Source organism: Puma concolor, chromosome E1 (genome assembly GCF_028749965.1).
Source record: "Puma concolor isolate L17-30 chromosome E1, mPumCon1.1.hap2, whole genome shotgun sequence".
Lineage (NCBI taxonomy): Eukaryota > Metazoa > Chordata > Mammalia > Carnivora > Felidae > Puma > Puma concolor.
In genome coordinates, this window is record NC_141680.1 from 56,089,739 (window position 1) to 56,104,936 (window position 15,198).

At 51.0% G+C, this 15,198-nt stretch overlaps 1 protein-coding gene across 8 annotated transcripts in view; it reads right to left on the reverse strand.

The window, feature by feature from the left end:
* SLC39A11 (solute carrier family 39 member 11) overlaps positions 1–15,198 on the reverse strand; it is a 427,475-nt gene that overhangs the window by 343,906 nt on the left and 68,371 nt on the right. Inside the window, exon 1 of one of the 8 annotated variants that reach the window (XM_086687910.1) lies at positions 1,418–1,542. The exons of the other annotated variants lie outside the window; for them this stretch is intronic. The gene's annotated coding sequence lies outside the window, so the exon portion shown is untranslated. Of the gene's footprint in view, positions 1–1,417; positions 1,543–15,198 lie in introns of those variants that run through there. 8 annotated transcript variants of the gene reach the window in all.

The window sequence follows — 15,198 nt, forward strand, 5'->3', positions numbered from 1 at the left end:
CAAGAGAGCTCTGGGTGTTCCGGGAGTGGGGGGGGCCTGGTTTGAGGGACAGCACTATCCCAGCCTGTCTGCACCTACCTGAGCACCCAAGATAGAAGGGAAAGGATCAGCAAAGCCAAGCAGGCCCTTTCCGTCCCAAGAATCACAGCATTTACCATTGAAAATGCAAACCCGGTGGCCCTGGGAGAAGTTTCTTCCAGGTGCTGTTTTAAATCCTCACTGCTCCAAGGGTGGTCCCCCTCGGGAGCCAGTTAGAAATGCAGGATGTTGGGCCCCACCGGGACTTGCTGAAACAAGACTCTGCATTTTATCAAGTTCTGGGAGGGAGTCTCACACCCATTAAAATGGAAAGTATTGCTCTAACCCTGGCGCTTCTAGGAGGCCCAGAGCCTTGAAAGTGACTTCCCCTGCCCTGCGAGGGAGGGACTGGCAAGACTGGCACAGAGTCCCAAGTGAACGAAAAGTTTTCTCCAATAGGTCAGCCAGTAAGTGGCACCTTGGGAACAGGGGCGCCAGTCCCAGCACCGCCCGCGATGGGGCTCAGACTTCCTTGTGGGCCGGATGTTAATACATAAACGTGGATTAATTTGCAAGAGGGAGGATTATCTCTGCCCTCCCCAACTTTAAAGATGTGTGCACACGTTCTTCTCCAGCTGCACAGGAGGCTCCCTGACTGATACAGGATTTCTTTTCTCTCCCTCACTAACCTGTTGCCCTGCCTCCCAGAGCCGGCCTCAAGGTATTGATGATGTTGGAGAGGTGGGAACAGCATTTAATGAAACTGCACGCGCGCGCGCGCGCACACACACACACACACACACACACACACACACACACACTCGCTCCAGGAGTTGAATCCAGCAACGGGATTCAGGCTTGGGCCGATGGGACTGTGGAAAGTTCTCTGATACCTCACTGCTCCAAGTGTGGTCTGGGGGCCAGTGACCCCGGGGAAGGGTTACAAATGCACATGCTCAGGCCGGCTGCACCGTCACCAAATGTCCAGTCAGGTTCAAAAGGCCGTGCTGCTCCCCAGGATGAGTGGGAGGGGACACTGACTGCCCCGCCTCTGCTCCCCCCCCCAGGGCCCCAGGGCCCCAGGGACACCCCCCACACACACCCGCACGCCCACCATGAACCTACGAACAAAGAGGATTTGGTGAACCACTGTCAAAGGAAGGCAGGTCAACACCCTCCAGCCGACCCCGGCCAGGGGCAGAGGGGGCTCCGGGCACCCCTCCCCTCCTCTGCCACCTGCCACAGCCATCCGGCTTCTCCCCCCGACCCCCTCCTCTCCCCGGGGGGAACCGCCTTCCAAACTCCATTTTGCCCTTCCAGGTCCCACACTCTCCTGAGGGCCCCAGACCCCGGGCCTCCGGCCCAACCAAGGCGCTGAAGGGAGAAAGAGCTGACTCACTACGGTGCCCTCTCAAGCCCCCACTCCACTTCCATCAGCCCCGCTGCCGCTGGCTCGGCCGGCTCCTCTCCCGAAGTCACTTCCTGCTTCCCTCCCGGCACACGTGTCCCTCCAGCCGCCAGGCCCCTCCCCGCCGGCTGCGACTGGCAGATCCCGCCTGAAGAATCAATTCTCTGGTTCACAGCCCTTTGCAGGCTCGGGAGCAGATGGGGCGGGTGGAAGAGAGCCCCGAGGCCAAGCGGAGAACATTCTGCTTGTACAAGCCTCTGCGGTCTCCTGTGAAGCCGCAGACACCACGGGGAGAGAGCGCCTTGTAACGTCCCTGATATCATTTATGTCACTACACTTGGCAGCTGAGTGAGCGGATGGGGGGGGGGGGAGAGGAACCTCCTGGTATTAATATCATTCTCTGAATCAGTGGCCCTCAATCTATAGCTCCCATCAGAATCACCAGGGAAAATGTCAAAACACAGAATGCAAGCACCCTGCAGAGGTTCTGGCTCTGCCAGTCTGAGCCGGGACCGAGATTTTCTGTTCTGAACTAAGATTTGTTGATGCGCTGGTCCTGGGACCACGCTTTGAGAACCATTGCTCTAGGTCAAGGGCTTTGCTTCCCAGGCCTTCTATGAAAAGACCAGCGGGGGGGTGGGGGGGGGGGGCTCCTGGGTGGCTCAGTCGGTTGAGCACCCGACTTTGGCTCAGGTCATGATCTCGCGGTCTGTGAGTTCGAGCCCCGTGTCGGGCTCTGTGCTGATGGCTGGGGCCCTGGAGTTTGCTTTGGATTCTGTGCCTCCCTCTCTGCCCCTCCCCAGCTCATGCTCTGTCTCTCTCTGTCAAAAATAAATAAACGTTAAAAAAATTATTTTTTAATTAAAAATTTTTAAAAATAGGGGCGCCTGGGTGGTTCAGTCGGTTAAGCGTCCGATTTCGGCTTAGGTCACGATCTCACGGTCCGTGGGTTCAAGCCCCGCGTCGGGCTCTGTGCTGACAGCTCAGAGCCTGGAGCCCGTTTCAGATTCCGTGTCTCCCTCTCTCTGACCCTCCCCTGTTCATGCTCTCTCTCCCTGTCTCAAAAATAAATAAAACGTTAATAAATAAATAAATAAATAAATAAATAAATAATAAAAGACAAATCGTGTTTTAGCGTGTGTCCTGTGCAACATTTGGGACATACGTATGCTAAAAACAGATTTCACCTTCGTTGTTTACCAGAAATTCTGATTTAACTGGGTGTCCTATATTTTGTCTCAGGAACCTACCAGAGGGTGACCAGGTCAGAAAAACTGTTCATAACTACAGTGCCACACACCAGAGGATTCAATAGGAGCTGGCATCTTTTGTCCAGTAAAAAGCTGTCATCCACATTGAGGGTGGCACCACATTCACGCACCATGTCAGGAAATGAGATGGCCTGGTGACTGTAGGGGCTCTCTGCCCTCAGGAGATTCTCAGACCCAACAGAACCAGATCAGGTGTCTTACTCAAGAAAATACCACCAATCGGGGAAGGGCTGGGGGGTGGGGCGGGGGCTGGCTTCAACAGCTGCCATTTATTGCCTCACAGTTCTAGAAACAGGAAGTCTAGGATCGGTCCAAGATCAAGGTGCAGATTTGGTTCTTGGTAAGAGCTATCTTCCCGGCTTGCAGACAGCTGCTTTCTCACTGTCCTCTTGTGGAGGAAGAGACATCTCTCTCTCTCCCTTCCTCTTCTTATAAGGCCACCAATCCTATCGCATGAGGACCCCCACCCTTATGGCTTCATTTAAGCTTACTTACCTCCAAAATGCTCTATCTCCAAATGCAGTCGTATTGGGGGTTAGACATATGAATTTCATGAGTGGAGCCTTCCTGCGTGGGATTAGCGTCCTTACAAAGAGGACCCTAGAGAGCTCCCTCCCCCACCTCCGCCGTGTGGAGACACATGAGGAGTCCGCGACCCAGAACAGGTCCCTCAGCCCCACCACGCTGGCACCCCCTGATCTGGGATTTCCAGCTTCCAGATCTGTGACTGATCAGTTTCTCTTGGGGATCAGCCACCCAGTCTGTGGTGGTTGGTGACAGCAGCCCAAATGGGCTGTGACACTCCATTTAACAGATAAGGAGACTGAGTCTCAGGAAAGCTCTGTCGGGACCCCAGGTTGACAGGGTAGTGTGGGAACCCAAGCCCAGCTGACTCCAGAGAGGGCACTCTTCCTGCATCGGACATACAGGGTTCACAGGACGAAATCAACACCCCAGTCAGCAGAGCCTCGGGCTGACCTCAGGCTGGGTGGCCGACCCCCAAGAAACAAATCTCAGAATTTCTTTCCTTCCCCCAGTGAACCGTAAACACACACACACACACACACACACACACACACACACACACACACACACACAGTAGCAGGCACTAATGAGAGGCGGGTGAGGGCTGCCTCCCGAGTATCTAAAGGCCATAAAACTAAGTGATGTTGACAGTCAGCAAAGGAGCCTCAGGGCAGCAGAATGGTGGCCCTTTACTGTGGCTTGACCTGGGGAAGCAAGCTAGCAGGGCCTCCCCCTTGCAGCATAGGGGCAGAACGGAGGCGGGGGTGGGGATAGTGGCAGTGTCTGCAGCCAAACACCCCGGGTTGGGGGACGTGGAGAAGAGCTGTGAGATGGGCACAAGGGATCCAGCCCAGTGGGTCCTGGGTCTTTCCTTCTCTACCCCTTCTTCCCGCTTCCCCTTCTCCCTCCCTCGCTGTCCGAGATCTTGATTTCTCTTAGGAGGTCATAGAGCTGACAGCCAAGAGGAATCTCAGCCTGGCACATGAGGTTCCTTGGACAAATTCCCCAGCCCCTCCCAAACCCTCCCAGCCTCAGGCTCCCCATCCTAAGACAGTGACTGGAGTGAATCACCCAACGCCCAGCCCAGCACCCATCATGGCAGCCTGAATGATTATCTCTTGGCTGTCTCTCCTTCCTTCCCTCCTTCCTTCCTTCTTCCTTCTTTCCTTCCCTCTTTCCTTCCTTCCTTTCCTAACTTCCTTCTTTCTTTCCTTCTTTCTTTCCTTCCCTTCTTCCTTCCTCCTCCCCTTCCTTCTTTCTTTCCTTCCTTCCTTCTTTCTTTCCTTCCTTCCTTCCCTTCTTCCTTCCTCCTCCCCTTCCTTCTTTCTTTCCTTCCTTCCTTCTTTCTTTCCTTCCCTTCTTCCTTCCTCCTCCCCTTCCTTCTTTCTTTCCTTCCTTCCTTCCTTTCCTAACTTCCTTCTTTCCTTCTTTCTTTCCTTCCTTCCTTCTTTCTTTCCTTCCCTTCTTCCTTCCTCCTCCCCTTCCTTCTTTCTTTCCTTCCTTCTTTCTTTCCTTCCTTCCCTTCTTCCTTCTTCCTCCCCTTCCTTCTTTCCTTCCTTCCTTCCTTCCTTCCTTTCTTCCTTCCTTCTTTCCTACCTGCCTGCCTTTACTCAATGCCTATTTCACAAGCCTCTGATCCATACTAGGCACTCTGTGGGACCCCGGTACTCCAAGATCAACTGAGCACCTAGGTTGCAGGAAGTGGAGAATGTTCTAGGTTTACCACCTAGCAGACCAGGGCACATGTCATTGCTGATAACTGCCCAGAAGCCTCAGAAGAAAAGGGCCTCAATCTAAGGTCTTGTGATTTCTTCCTCAGACTAAAGTAATATTCATTTTAATATCAAAATTTCTAATTTTTTTTCTTAAAGAGGACCCTTAAAATTGTATAAACTTCAGAACCCACGAAACCTAATGTGCCCTGGGTGCATATTTAGAGGTTTAAGCTGGAAAGCCAATAGCTTCCTCTGGTAGGCAGAAGAGGCCCACATCCTCCTCGTCCCTGAAACCCATGAATGGGGACCTCCCACTGAAAAAGGGTATTTGCAGCTGCGGTTGAGCAAAGGAGCTCGAGGTGGGGAGATTACCCTGGGTTCTCTGGGTGGGCGGAGCGTCATCACAAGGGTCCCCACAAGGGAAAGGACGGAGGCAGCAAAGTCAAAGGAGGGTAGGAGGCATGAGGATGTGAACAGAGGTCAGGGCAAAGGGATGCCAGCGGCCTCGAGAAGCCAGAAAGGCAAGGAAATGGATTGGCCCCCAGAGTCCCCAGAAGGAGCACAGCCCCCGCCAGTACCTCGATCTTAGCCCTTCTGTTGGCCCTTCTGACATCCAGAATTGTAAGATGAGAAATCTGTGGTGGTTCAAACGACAAGGATTTCCGTACTCTGTTTCTGCAGCCCAAGGAAACTAACACACTTGGGTTTGCCTGGAAGCATCTGATTTCACTGGTGCCTTTCTCCAGTGACACCGTGAAGCACCAGGACCCACACTCGGCCCCTGCCCACCGTCATGACTAAGCAGGACAGACTACACAGTTTGTAGGGCCTGGCACAAAATGCAAACAGGGGACTACTTATTCAAAAGGTAGGCGGAAGAGTGCCATTAAAATACTCATTAAGGGGCACCTGGGTAGCTCTGTCAGTTAAGTGTCAGACTCTTGGCTTTGGCTCAGGTCATGATCTCAGGGCTTCATGGGATCAAACACCTGTGTCAGGCTCTGCACTAGCAGCTTGGAGCCTGCATGGGATTCTGTGTCTCCCTCTCTCTGCCCCTCCCCATCTCTCACTGCCTCTCTCTCTCTCTCAAAATAAAATAAATAAGCTTAAAAAAAAAAAGTACTAATTAAGGGGCACCTGGGTGGCTCAGTCAGTTAAACATCCGACATCAGCTCAGGTCATGATCTCACGGTTCCTGAGTTCAAGCCCCACATCAAGCTCACATCAAGCCCCGCATCAGGCTCGAAGCTGTCAGCGCAGAGCCTGCTTTGGATCCTCTGTCTCCCTCTCTTTCTGCCCCCCCCCAAAACAAACATTAAAAAAAGGACTAACTAATAAAGCCCTTATTTTCACTGAGAACTCCAGGGTCCCAGCAGATTTTGCTTACAAAACCCAAGTTCGAAGATAAAATTATTAGGAAATCTCAAGATGGTGACAGCAGGGCATTAAACCAAGTGCAGAGCCTTTCTGAGCACGAGACCCTGAACTCCCAAATCGGTCTCACGCCCATGAAGCTGGCCCTGTCACAGGCGCTGGGATGGTGGGGCCAGACTGAAGAAGGTCATGATGTCAAAATTAGGAAATTGGGCCAGGGTGGGTTATCCAAAGAACAGAAGTCCCCAGAGAGATTGGGAACCAGGACGTTCAGGGCAGAGGGAAAACATAAGTGACAGTCCAAGGTGCTGGTGTCAGGCGGCTTGGGGAGGGGACACGGGCAGTCCCAGGAGACTGCAGAGAGGGGCTGGAGAAGCCTGGGACTTGGGAAGGAGAAACTCCAGGAAGGATGAGGCGAGGCCAAGGGAAGAGCAGGGCCATCTTAGCCATCAGAAGCTAGTGGACCGGTATCTGGGGTCCCCAAGTTTTCCAGCAGTCCATGAAATGGGTAAGCATTGAAAAAAATATTGGATTTTTAGCTCAATAAGAAAAAAAAAACCTGGAAATTTAAATTAATAAGTGTTTAAATGTCTATAAAACCTTGTTAATTGTTGACTTTGGTGTTCATAAAAATTTAATTACATTCAAATAACAATCAGAGGTTAGCTTTTCTCACTTCAGGAGAATTTCTAAGTATGCACAATAATGGCCAAGAAATCACAGCCGATCATAAATTAAATCAGCCTGGAGCCAAATGATTTCCAAGGCAAAATTATAAAAATCTTCCTGATTATTTTATGGGGGAAAGAACATACTTAACATGGGATGTGGGAGCATTTTAATATATGCTTGGTGCAATATGGGATGAGACCACACAACGCAGGAGTTCTTTGGGGGCTTGCAAAGACCCTAAGAGGCCCCAGGGAATGGGGAGGGAGGCAGGCTTGCAATAAACGTTATTCCTCTCTCCAAGCAGGAGCAGAAACTAAAGTCATCTCACTAGCTGAGGCTCATAGAGGCCCGAGGATAGGGGTGGACAAAACTTTCCAGAGAGGACGGTGGTTTCCTACTGTCAAACTGTCAATAGGACCAGCCAACCAGGAGCCACAGTAGATGGGATGGTGGGAAGGGAACCCCCCTCGCATGCAGAAGGCAAGAAGATGGGGAGGTGGTCTCTCAGCCGTCCGTAGTCAGAGAGAGGAGCAGACCTCCAAGTCTCTCCAGGTCCCATCAGACCGGATTGGGGGGCAAGGGGGGGGGGGGCAAGCCCGGGGCTGGAAATGCATGGGTGCTGTGCGGAGTCATCCGAGAAGCCCCATGTAGTGCATTGAATGGTTGCCCCCAGAGATTACGTTTAAAATTTTTAAAAATTTATTTATTTAGAGAGAAAGAAAGCATGCAAATGCATGCATGAACAGGGTAGGGGCAGAGAGAGAGGGAGAGAATCCCAAGCAAGCTCTGTGCTGTCACCCCGGAGCCCCACTCGGGGCTCGATCCTACAAACTATGAGATCATGACCTGAGCTGAAATCAAGACTCAGATGCTTAACCGACTAAGCCACCCAGGCGCCCCAAAAGATACCTTTAAATCCTAACCCCTGGTGCCCGTGAATGTGACGTTATTTGGGAAAAGGGTCTTTGCAGGTCTGGAGAAGAGGTCATCCTGGATTAACCAGGTGGTGCTACATCCAGTGACACGCGTACTTACAAGAGATAGAGGGGAAACGAAGACAAGGACATGGGGACAAGAAAGCCACGTTAAGATAGAGGCAGAGCCCGCAGTGATGTGGCCACAGCCAAGGGGGACCAGGAGCCACCACCAGCTGGATGGGGCAAGGAAGGATTCCCCGAGAGCCTTCAGAGAGCGTGGCCCTGCAGCTCATTTTCTGATTTTGTGGCCTCCGGAACTGTGAGGGAATCCATTTCTGTTGTTTTAGGTCCCCTAGGCTGTGGCATTTTGTCTCGGCCACCAGGGAACAATACACCCTGAGTCCAAACGTTTCTACCACGTGCAGGCGGGAAAGCCCCCAAGCGCCAGGAATTGACCCTAGCAAAAACACACGATGACCCCACCCTCCCCATCCCTTCGCTGCTTGGGCAGACGGGTACCAGCTCCCCAGACATCTGACCAGGCTCTCCATTTTTCTGAAGGATCCATCCCTAAGTGAATTCATGCCGTATTTTCCCGCTAGCCTTTCTGCCAGATGGGCCAAGATTCCTGTCTCTTCCATGCCTGCCCCTCCCCCTGCCAATCCTCCCACCCCACCCCCCATGACAAATCACTGTAGGGAAACCTAACTCATCCTTAAACACATCACTTCAAATTTCTCCCAAAAACCATCTGTGAAAGGTGAATAAAACCAATAAAACACCCCCCTAGCCAAAGAACCTTCTCAGACACCTGAGTTCTTGTTCAGTAAAGCCCTCCTTTGGCTCTGTGAGCTTGTGCACCACAGCATCCGTGTGGCCACGAAGGGAGGTATTTGTCATTTAAGCCAGGTGTGCCCTTGGACTTGAGGGCCTGACAGGGTGTCAGCAGTGACGCAAGAAATCAAGGAGGAAGCACGCAGGCTGGTTCCAAGGAATCGGGGCACTGCTGTTTGAGCTCCAAGTTTTTCTTTGTTTGGTTTTGTTTTGTTGTTGTTGTTGCTTTTGCCAATAACTCACTGGGCAATCTTGGGCCAGTTCTTTCCTCTCTGAAACTGCCAAGTGTAAGAGCTGGACCTCAGGTGACCTCTGAGGTCCCTCCTATGCTGAACATTGATTCTCTGATTAAACTGCCAAAGCAAAACGGTGCCAGACCACAAAACTGGCACCAACACTTTACCAAGTATAGCTGAGGAGTTCTTTTGTGCCAGAAAGAAAGAAAGAAAAAGAAAAAGAGGGAAGGGGAAGGGAGAAAGAAACAAAAAGAAAAGAAAAGAAAAGAAAAGAAAAGAAAAGGGGGAAGGAGGGAGGGAGGAAGTCATCTCTTTGTGCTAAGGGGGACTTTCTCAACCTAACAGGGAGGTAGACCGACTTCCCAATTCAACTTCCACTGTTGGGGCTCTTATCGATTGACCAATGTCCTGTCTCCCTCCACCCCCGACATTCACATGTTGGAGTCCTAACCCCCAGTCCCTCAGAATGGGACCTTATTTGGAGATGGGGTCTTTACGAAGGTGATCAAGTCAAGGTGTGATCATTAGGGTGGCCTCTAACCCGATGTGACTGGTGTCCCTATAGAAAGGAAAGCTGGACACAGGGACACATATACAAGAAAGACGACGTGAAGAGCCACAGGGACAAGACGGCCATCTGCAAGCCCAGGAGAAAGGCCTGAATGGATCCTTCCTTCGGGCGCCTCAGTAGGAGCCAACGCTGTGACACCTTGATTTCAGAATTCCAGCTGCCAGAACCGCGAGAGAGTACATTTCTGTTGTGTAAGCCACTCTGTCTGTGGTGCTTTGTTGTGGAGGTTCCGGCTAACACAGGGTGGTGCGTCACTGTGGCTTACGCCATAAAATTCAGCGCTGGGAAGCCCCTCCGAGAGCTTCTGGTCCAAGCCTCTTGGCTTCCCAGGTGGCCGCACAAACCCTGGGCCGGCAGCCGGTTGGTGCCAGAGCCGGGGCTGGCCCCCACATCTCCCATCGGCCCCAACTCCCCCACATTTCACACTCTGTGAGTCCTTAGTCATCCTAGGCTGTCGGATCAGAGTCCCAGCCTCGCAGCTCAACCAGGAAAATGATTATTGGAAGCAAAACTACAGGGACATGGGTCAGGATACCAGAGCTAATAAAAATGGTTCAGGTACTTTCCAGGCATTCTGCAAACAGCTGACTTTCCCATTCCGTGTCTTAACACATCTCCGAATCAAGAATACTGTAGTTGTTTTCATAGTAAGATACTACGGAAATTCAAAATACTGGGGCGCCTGGGTGGCGCAGTCGGTTAAGCGTCCGACTTCAGCCAGGTCACGATCTCGCGGTCCGTGAGTTCGAGCCCCGTGTCAGGCTCTGGGCTGATGGCTCAGAGCCTGGAGCCTGTTTCCGATTCTGTGTCTCCCTCTCTCTCTGCCCCTCCCCCGTTCATGCTCTGTCTCTCTCTGTCCCAAAAATAAATAAACGTTGAAAAAAAAAATTAAAAAAATAAATAAATACTACGTAATTGAAACTTGACACAGATTCACGCTGGCCTTTTACCTAAAGTCATCATAATTGGCAACACTTTTACAGTCTGGCCACATGTTCAGAAAACCTCAGTGGAGACCTACAATAACAATACAGACAGAAAGCCTTCCACATGAAAGGCACTCGAATAAATCATTTGCCTAATTAAACAGAATGATGGAACCCTGCATTTTGCCCTGTGCCCCCTGCTCCTGCTAATGAGGGTGGCCCATCAGTAGGATTTCTCAGGAATGTGCTGAACAAAACCATTTAAATTATAGGGAGAAAAAGATATGGATCATCTGAATGTTCAACCGAAGGATAGTCAAATTACAGAACATAAATGCAGTGGAGTTTTATGCGGTTAGTGAACATGATAAAGATCATAGCAACACAGGAAGTATTTATGATATCATATTGTGTGAAAAAAAGCAATAGACAAAAAATATGCCATTTTGTTATTACAGCAGTAAAAAAATACACAAGGAACAGAAGACTAAGAAGGAAATTCATACAAATTAGTTGGGGCATCGGGTGACGAGAAGGTAGAGCTTTTCCCCCTTTCTATAATGCTATGTTCCTTTTATAATTTAAAAATATTTTGGCGGGGCTCCTGGGTGGCTCAGTTGGTTAAGCATCTGACTTCAGCTCAGCTCATGATCTCACAGTTCATGGGTTCAAGCCTCACGTCGGGCTCTGCGTTGACAGCTCAGAGCCTTTTTTGGATTCTTTGTCCCCCTCTCTTTCTGCCCCTACCCCCCCCCCAAAAGCAGATAAATAAACAATTAAAAATTTTAAAAACATATATATAATTTTAAAATATTTTGGTAAGGTATAAAAGAAGATGAATACAGGAAACAAGTTGCACTGAGCTTAAATCATAATGCCTAAAGCCAGTAAAGACACCCAATCCAGGTACTACAAAACCTCAGCACAAGACCATCAGTCCATAAAATAGACTCTGTGCTTGTATCTAAAGGCACCTGGATGTTTAAAACACCCAGCTCTTTGGAAAGCCGGGTGCCCTTGGAATTTTCCATGATTTATTTTAATCAATCATTTCCAAGAATTGTCTGCACCTCATTAGCTCTTCAACAGGCCAGCTGCAGAATGAGGTAGTCTCTAAACGATGAGAGCCAAAGGCCCAAGGAAGGTCCCTCCCTCCCTCCCTCCCACATGCACACGCTCCTGCTCCTCCCGGAGCCCCCTGGGGACCGCCTGTCACCACCAGGCGAGCCTGTCACACTCTCGCCTTCCAGTTTCACAGACAGATGGTTGGCGAGGCCACGGCTCAGACAGAACATCTGAGCCCTGAGGCTCCCACAGACGGGTGAGCTCCCACTGCCCACCGGAGACCCCGTTCCTCTGGTCATCCCAAATGCTCCCCAGATATTCCCAGGGAAGTACCCACAAGCACAGGGCAAAGCGGTCAAAACTGACTCTCCTGCTCTCCTCCCACCAGCTCCAGAAAAGTACAAAAAAGGGGGGCTTCCTGCAGGGCCCCCGATACATACCCAGCTGCCGTCAGGGGGCCACATGGCAGTTGGACTTTAGAATCTTGTCTCCTGAAGTGCCTCCATCTGGGGTTGAGAAGGCTACCCTGAGTTCTTCTAGAACCTTCTATGGCCACTGTGGGGAAGCACTCTCTGGTCCATTTTATTTTATTTTATTTTATTTTTTAATTTTTTTTTTCAATGTTTATTTATTTTTGGGACAGAGAGAGACAGAGCATGAACGGGGGAGGGGCACAGAGAGAGGGAGACACAGAACCGGAAACAGGCTCCAGGCTCCGAGCCATCAGCCCAGAGCCTGACGCGGGGCTCGAACTCACGGACTGCGAGATCGTGACCTGGCTGAAGTCGGACGCTTAACCGACTGCGCCACCCAGGCGCCCCTCTCTGGTCCATTTTAATACCAAAGTCTACTTTGTGTTCATTTTAACGAGCACTGGTTGTCCCATGTGTAACCACCTCTGTGCTAACTATAAGCCACCTGTTATTATTTTCCTAACCCCATCCCCCCAAAAATAGTTTGAAAGAATTCTGCCAGGCAAGCGATGTTAAACAAGGGTTAATTATTTTCCCCATTTTTAATCCCTTCAAGACACACTGATGTAACTACTAATCAGAGCTTCAGATCAATGTGAGATACCAGAGCTGCAGAGCTAAGTGGCTGTCATTCCAGCGAAAAGCAAAGAAATTAGATTTTAATTTGCCTTTGCCTCGTTTTGGCCTTTGGAAATATTAATAATTAATAAACATGATACTAGGCAGTCCCTTCAAGCTCAGGAACCCCAAGCTGGGAATCACAGCTGCAGAATAAATGAAACACATGGTCCTCGGCATCCAGAAACCAGGAGAACAACATAAACACATCCATGCAAAACAGCTAACTATGTGACTTGTCCACTGCTGTTCTAACACGTATACAAATTAGGTTTTTCAGCTCCAAAGGGAATTATAATGAATGTGTGCTATCCCGCTGGTGAACAGAGAAGACCCTTAATAAATATTTGTCAGATAAATGAGGGATGACCTACAATATTTTAAGACTCTTAATTTTTACAGTGCATACCCCCAGGCAAGATTTCCAGAACAGGATCTCACAGAAACCCCCAAGGACAAGATTAATCAGAGAAGTCAGAGCAGCTGCTGGTCCCAAGGACCGATGAGGCTTGAGATGAGAAGGCTGGCGGGGGGGTTTGGGGAGGAGCTCACCCTAAGATAATCTCCCCACTGTAAGCGCTAATTCATTCTCTTCTCTTGGAGGCTTTCCCATCCTCGAACCCTCATTGGTCCAGACTGGGGTTACTATCAGTTGGAAAGCAGTGTCACCCCCATTTCATGCCCAAAGTCCTAGAGCAGAGGTCATTAAGGGCTGGGAGAGCGAAGGGCATGGTAAAGGCGGGATCCTTATAGAACAGTGAGGGATGGGGGTAGGCAGAGAGGAGAGGAGAAGGCAATCATGGTGGGGAGACCAGTTTAAGCAAAGGCCCAGAGGCAGGAATTAACCAGAGTGTTTGGCCAACTACACAGAAATTGAACAAACCATCATGCGGAGTGTTTAGATGATGTGCTTACTGAGTCTACCCTCATCCACCTGCGAATCCACATCAGCACAGACTCTCTACTCCATCCAGCATGGTAGCCCTTAATTACATCATATCTCAGAACTTTTCATTGTTTTTAAGTTTATTTACTTATTTTTTCGTGGGGAGGGGAGGGCAGAGACAGTGGGAGAGAGAGAATCCCAAGCAGGCTCCACCCGGTCAGCTCGGAGCCCAACTCGTGGCTCGAACTCACGAACCGTGAGCTCATGACCTGAGCAGAAACCAAGAGTCAGACACTTAATGGACTGAGCCCCCCAGGTGCCCCTCAGACCTTTATAAGCTATGTGTATTTGTTACCCATTGGGAATATGAGCTACTTATGAGTTTGGAAACATCTCACGCTTTCTTTCTACCCACCACAAAACTCAACTTCCTTAAGGGCAAAAACCCTCGAGAACTATACCAGTCAGGAAATACTGCAAGTTTAGCACTGGGAAATGGCCTGGCCAGAGGAGGTAGGGAAGGATCTGGAAGCAGAGAGTAATAGGGATGGGGAGAAGAGAAGAGCGGAGGCTGCAGCAGCATAATTCACAGAGAGAGAGAGAAACCCAGTCCTGGTGACACCAGACGTGTCCCAGCGGCAGGCAGCTGGGTTTCCTGACATCATACCCGCTTCTATCCCCAGAACGGGAGAGAAACTAAAATAGAGACAAAGCTCTCCTTGAGTCCCCCCCCCCCCCCCCCCCCCCCCCCCCCCCCGTGCATGGGACTCTGCGCCTTCCTCATTAAAGGTAATTTGGACGGTTCAACCTTGTCCTTCCCCCTGGGAAGACGGTGGGGCTCCTAGAGTGACCGACCATCCGGGGGTTCTCCGATGCAAGACTTTGGGTTTTATGCAGAACAGTTCTAGGCAAACCAAGATGGGTGGGTCACCCCACACCACATCACACATGTGAAGGAACGCTGCCGGCCAGGTTAGGGCGCGCCCGTCACGTGTGACCTATGCACTCACCGCACGGGCCACACCTAGCAGGTCTCGGGTGGCGATCCTGGTAGAGGTGGAGAATCTCAGCCCCGTCTGGACCAGACGAGCCAGAACCTACAGCTTCAAAGGCCCCCCCCGGGGTGTTCCCATATGCACTCAAGTGTCAGGAGCATGGGATTTTTGCATAAAATGTGTTCCTTAACGGGTCCGGGAGTCTGCGCATGCGCCGTTTCTTTTCCTGTTTGAATATCAGGGGAAACTGTCCCCAAGTGGCGCCGGGTGGATGATAGCTTTTTATTAGCAAGGCCGGCCTCGCACTGCGGAAAAGCGGCGGAGCACGCTGCCTACGGAACTGTCTTGTTTCCTCCCTTCACTCGCTCCTCTGGACGTCAAGGAAGAATGCAACCGTCCGGCACGACCTCTTGGAGTCCGTGGTTGCCGTATCAGGCCAGCATTTTCCAACCACAGCACTGGGGACATTTTGTGCCGCATCATCCTCTGTGGTGGGGGACGCCGTCCTGGGCGTGGTCAGATGCTCAGCAGGATCCTGGGCCTCTACCCACGAGATGCCAGTGGCACCCCCTCCCAACGTGACAGCCACTAAGGTCGCCAGTCATCGCCCAATGCCTCCTGAGGGGAGAGAGCGCCCCCCCCACCCCCCCTCGGGTGGAGAACCACCGTCTTAGACAAAGAAGCGGCTCTCTTA